We start from the raw sequence: 6,455 nt of genomic DNA on the forward strand, positions 1-6,455 counted from the left end.
AGTTGGAGTCTCACTCTGTTGCCCAGACTGGAGTGTAGTGGCATGCTCCCAGCCACCGCAACCTCGACCTGCTGGGCTCTGGCGATCCTTCCGCCTCAGCCTTCCAAGTAGCCGGAATTACAGGTGCGCGTAACCACGCCCAGTTAATTTTTGATTTATTGTAGAGACGAGGTCTCGCCAAGTTGCCTGGGCAGGTCTTGAACCCGAGGGCTCAAGCAGTCCACTCACCTCAGCCTCCCAAGGTGCTGAGATTACAGGCTGAGCCACTGAGCCCGGCCTGTTGTTGACTTTTAAATGATAACCATCCTGACCGGTATGAGATGGTATCTCATTGTAGTTTTGGTTTGCATTTCTCTGATCATTAATAAAGCTAGCATTTTTCATGTTTGTTGGCTGCTTGCATGTCTTTCTTTGAGAAGTGTCTGTTCATGTTCTTTGCCCCCCACCCTGCTTTTTTTTTTGAGTTGAAGTCTCACTCTGTTGCCCAGGCTGGAGTGCAGTGGCACCCTCATGGCCACCGCAGCTTTGACCTGCTGGGCTCAGGAGATCCTTCCCTTCAGATTTCCAAGTATCTGGAACTACAGGCATGCACCACCACACCCAGCTAAATTTTTATTTATTTATTTACTATAGAGATGAGGTCTCACCAAGTTGCCCAGGCTGGTCTTGAACTGGTAGGCTCAGGAAATCCTCTTGCCTTGGCCTCCCAAAGTGCTGGTATTATAGGCGTGAGCCACCATGCCCAGCCCTTTGCCTACTTTTTAATGGGGTTATTTTTTTCCTGTCTATTTGTTTGAGTTCCTTGTAGATCCTGAACGTTAGGCCTTTATTAGATGCATAGCTTGCAAATATTTTTTCTCATTATGTGAGCTGTCTCTTTACTCTTGATGGCTTGTTTTGCTGTGCAAAAACTTTTCAGCTTGATGAGGTCCTCAATCTTAGCTTTTGCTGCGTTTGCTTTTGAGAACTTGGCCATGAATTCATCATCTACTCTAATGTCCAGGAGGGTTCTCCTTAAGTTTTCTAAGATTCTTATTAGCTTGGGGTTTCAAGTCAAAATCCTTGATCCACTTTGAATTCATTTTTGTATACAGTGATATGTAGGGTCCAGTTTCCTGTTTTTGCATCTGGTTAGCCAGTTTTTCCAGCACAATTTGCTAAATATGGTATATTTCCACCAATGTTTGTTTTTGTCAGCTTTGCCTAAGATGAGTTGGTCGAAGGTCTGTGGTTTTATTTCCAGATTCTCTGTTCTGTTCCATTGGTCTATGTGTCTATTTTTGTACCGGTACCATGCTGTCTTGCTTACTGTAGCCTTGTAGTTTGAGGTCTGGAAGTGTGATGCCTCCAACTTTGTTCTTTTTATTGAAGAAAGTTTTAGGTATTTAGACTTTTTTTTTTTTGGTTCCACATGAATTTATGTATTGTCTTTTCTAGGTCTGTGTAAAATGATACTGGCAGTTAGATAGGGATTGTATTTAATTTGTAGATTGCCTTGGATAAAATGGACAGCTTGATGATTTTGATTCTTCTAATCCATGAGCATGGGATGCTCTTCTGTTTGTTTGTATTGTCCCTGATTTCTTTGAGCAGTGTTTTGTAGTTCTCATCGTAAATGTCTTTCACCTCTTTGGTTAGATGGATGTCAAGGGGTGTGTGTGTGTGTGTGTGTGTATCTTTATCTTTGTGGCTATTGTGAATGGAATAGTGTCTTTTATTTAGTTCTCAACCTGCTTGTTGTTAGTGTATAAAAATGCAACTGTTTTTTGCGTGCTGATTTTGTATCCTGAGACTTTACCGATGTCATTTATCAGGGTGAGAAGGTTTTTGACAGACTCTCTGGAGTTTTCTAGGTATAGAATTATATCATCCTATGCATTTTTTATGCAAAACATTCTTTGGAGGCTTCACCAGACTGCCAAAGGGGGCTTGTGGTACAAATGAAGGTTAAGAGCCTCTAGTTTAGGTTATAGAATTTTTGTTGTCAAACCAAAACCCAAGGAGGTATTTTGGGAAGTCTTCTAGTCCTGAATTTTCAGTGTTAATAATCTAAACAAAGTATTACATAATATTCCTAGTGGTTTGAATGACTACCTTATGACTGAGTACTGCCACACCACATTTCAGCTTCTGAATTTGCATTTACAACAAAGGTGATACCAAGCAACTCCACCCAAATTGTTCCATCCCGATTAGAAAAAAACAGAGGCAGACTTAATATGTAAATGGTGATGATACCAAAAAGAAAAAAAAAGGCGGAGAAGTCGAGCCCTTGATAAAACAAAGTTGCTAAACTCAAAGAACCTGCACTCTAGCAGTCAGTACTACAATCAGGTGGATAGAATTCAATTACAGAATGTACAGTATCATTTGTCATATAAAATTAATGATGTTAATTTGAATCATTTTTGTTTTAATTTTGTTTGGATTAGTAAAGTTGTTTTGGCTTTTACTATAGTAAAGTAACTATTAGCTTAAGTATCCTTAGCTTCATATTTGTACTTACTTGAATAACCTGTCAAGGCGAGAAATCTGGACATTTTTTCTTTTCCTTTAATTCGGGTACATTACTCAAGGGTGAGAAATGCCGGGCTCTGGTACTTACTGATAACTTCTTGTGTTTCTTTCTCTAGTTTACTCCTTTTTCTTTTGAAGAATGACTAAGTTAGGTCTCAAGCATTAGAGTGACTTGATTTCAAAGACTTCCCCGATACAGGATTAAATAGCAAATAACCTAGTAATTTCTGGAGATGTCAAGTATGTGATTCCTTGGTTTGTTCAAAGTTACTTTCCCATGTTGTGAGGACTGAAGCATATCAGTGGTTTTCTTACAGTAAGAAAACCACTGATATGCTTTTTTTTTTTTTTTGAGTTGAAGTCTTACTCTGTCGTCCAGGCTGGAGTGCAGTGGCATGCTCACGGCTACCCCAGCGTTGACCTGCGGGGCTATAATGATCCTTCTGCCCTAGTCTTCCAAGTAACCGGAACTACAGGCATGAACTACCACACATGGCTAATTTTTTTGATTTACTGTAGAGACAGGCTCTCACCATGTTGCCCAGACTGGTTTCGAACCTGCAGGCTCAGGCAATCCTCTCGCCTCGGCCTCCCAAAGTGTTACAGGCTTGAACCACTGCGCCCCGCCTACAGTAAGTCTTGTGGGACTCTTGATTCCCATTCAAGATGGGAATGTTATTCCCAGAATTTCAGGTTCTTCTCCGTCTCTCCGACTCCCATATTTGGAGTGCCTCTGCTGCTCACATTGCCCCTTCAAGACATGGGGCTTTTCCAGTTGTCCTGGGGACCTCACTCTATGTTTCCAGGCTACACAACGGCCTGTGGAGTGGCAGTCAGCCTTGGACAGTGCTCTAGTCCCATGGCTGTGCCCATCCTCAAGGGTAACTTCCTCCTGGCATTACCTCCTCCCTACCCCCACTAGGGTTACTCTCTCTCTCCTTTACCATCTTCCCCTGTGCTTCTGTGGTTGTTCACTTGCAAATGAAAGTCTCTGTGCTACTCATCTGACTTCTTGAAGTTGGTAGTTTCTTTACAGATGTGAGCCTCTGCGCCCAGCCTACATTTCTTTTCTGTTTCTTTCTTTTTTTTTTTTTTGAGTTGGAGTCTCACTCTGTCACCCAGGCTGGAGTGCAGTGGCTGCTCCCGGCCACCGCAGCCTCGACCTGCTGGGCTCCGGCGATCCTTCCGCCTCAGCCTTCCGAGTAGCTGGAACTACAAGCGCACGCTACCACGCCTGACTAATTCTTTTTTTTGATTTATTGTAGAGATGAGGTCTCGCCAAGTTGCCCAGGCAGGTCTTGAACCCACGGACTCAGGCAATCCACTCACCTCCGCCTCCCAAAGCGCGGGATTACAGGCTGAGCCACTGAGCTGGGCTGTTTCTTTTCTAGAAAGAATTTGGAAAATAAGTCTTCTAGGGCCTGGCTGGAGGATACTGCTTGAAGAACAGAGCAGCATTAGAGGAGACTTCTAGACCAGGGATTCTTCTCTTTTTTTTTTAGATTGTGGTTTAAAAAAAAAAACATAATAAAGTTATCCTCTTAGCCATGGAGCCCGGCTTAATTATTGCTTTTTTTTGACAGTGATCATCCTAATGGATGTAAGGTGACAACTCATTGTGGTTTGATTTGCATTTCTGTGATGATTGGTGATATTAAGCATCTTCTAATAAACTTGTAAGCCATATGTTTCCTCTGGAGAAATGTCTATTTAAGTGCTTTGCCCTCTTGTTAATCAGGTTTTGGGTTTTGCTGTTGTTGTTTTTGCTATGCATTTTAGGAATTCTTTATATATTCTGGATATTAGTTCATCATCATCATCAGATATATGCTGTGCAAATATTTCTCCCATTCCATAGGTTCCATACTGTTGATTATTTCTTTTGCTGTGCACTTTTACACTTTTATGTCGTCTCATTTGTTTATTTTGACTTCTGTTACCTGTGTTTTTGTTGCGATAGCTGAGAAACTACTTCCCATTCCAGTGTTGTAAAGCCTCCCCCCATGCTTTTTTCTAGGAGTTTTATAGTTTTGGGTCTTACATTTACATGTTTAATCCACTTTGAGTTAATTTTTGGTGTAAAGTAAGGATCTGTCTTAATTCCTTTGCGTGTGGCTATCCAGTTTTCCTAGCACCATTTGTTGTGAAGACCATTCTTTCCCCATTGTGTAGTCTTGGCATATTATTATTAGTATTTTCGAGTTGGAGTCTCACTCTGTCCCTCAGGCTGGAGTGCGGTGGCACACTCCCAACCACTGCAGTCTCAACCTGTTGTGTTCAGGCACTCTTTCCACCTCAGCCTTCTGAGCAGCTGGAACTACAGGTGCACGCAACTATGCCTGGCTAATATTTTGAATTTTATTGGTCTCGAATCCCTGGGCTCAGGCAATCCTCTTGCCTCTGCCTCCCAGAATGCTGGGATTACAGGCATGAGCCACCTCACCCAGTTAGTCTTGGCATCTTGTTGAAGATAATTTGATTATATATGTGTTGGCTTATTTCTGAGCTCTCTATTTTATTCTGTCGGTCTATTTGCCTGTCTTTATGCCAGTACCATACTATTTTGATTACTTTAGCTTTGGATGTTTTGAAATCAGGAAGTGTGATGCCTCTAGCTTTGTTCTTCTTTCTCGAGATTGTTTTTTATTATTTGGCATCCTTTTTTTTTTTTTTTTTCCGAGTTGGAATCTCACTCTGTCGCCCAGACTGGAGTGCAGTGGCACGCTCCCGGCCACTGCAGCCTCAACCTGCTGGGCTCCGGCAATCCTTCCTCCTCAGCCTTCCAAGTAGCCAGAACTACAGGTGCATGCTACCACGCCTGGCTAATTTTTTGATTTATTGTAGAGATGAGGTCTCGCCAAGTGGCCCAGGCAGGTCACGAACCCACAGGCTCAGGCAATCCACTCACTTCAGCCTCCCAAAGCGCTGGGATTACAGGCTGAGCTACTGAGCCCGCTGGCATCCTTTTAGATTCCATATGAAGCTTAGGATGCTTTCATTTCTATTTCTGCAAAACATGCCATTGGTAAACTAAGCTTTCTTAGCCTGTGGTCCTAGAATCCCTGGATGGTGTTGAGGGTGCTGAGGGCCCCCTGACACTTTGTGTGTCTGCCTCTGAGCATTTTTTATCTGAGCTCTGCTCAGACATAGGTGGGTTCCCAGGAGCCTGCAGATTAGGCTCCTGATCCCACGTTCCACAAAAGTCAAGCATGATGGCCATGGGCAGTTGATTTGTCATGATGCAAGAGGGAAATCACAGATAGGCATAAAATCCAAGGGAGCTCATAGAATACAAATCTGGCTTTCTTATTACTTAATATTGTTGCTGTTACATTTTTTAGCTAGCATTATTGACACTCTGGGGACTGTATTGCTGCCTTAATCTGTACCCTTGTACAAGACTTTGCTGCATAGAGAGCATTACTGGTTATTGCAATGGTAGTGTTTTGCCTTAAAATGGATGTCTGCTTTTCTCAAAGCCTGTTCTCCTTTTCTGTTTGGGTCTCTGGTGATATATCATCTCAGACTGTAAGTCCCCCAGGAGCAGAAGAGTATCGTTTTTAATTGTCCTTGCCTTCATCTTGTTAGGTGTGGGAGTTTGTGATGAAATTGTTACTGTGTATGTTCCCTGGTAGCATCCAGCAGGCTAGGGAACAGCTTCACAATGTGTTGACACATTTTGCTCGGTAGTTTATATTCTTAAACTGCTAATGGGACAACAAACAAAAATTGTTTTAAATAATTGTAATTGTTGCTAATGAGACTCTTACTGCTTAAAACAAGTCAAATAACAAGATCTTTTATCTATTTATTTATTTTTTGAGTCAGAGTCTCACTCTGTCACCCAGGCTGGAGTGCAGTGGCATGCTCACGGCCACAGCAGCCTCGACCTGCTGGGTTCAGGCAATCCTTCCACCTCAGCCTTCCAAGTAGCTGGA

The sequence above is a fragment of the Carlito syrichta genome, unplaced genomic scaffold, assembly GCF_000164805.1.
Source record: "Carlito syrichta isolate Samal-C Ts95f unplaced genomic scaffold, Tarsius_syrichta-2.0.1 Scaffold315401, whole genome shotgun sequence".
NCBI lineage: Eukaryota > Metazoa > Chordata > Mammalia > Primates > Tarsiidae > Carlito > Carlito syrichta.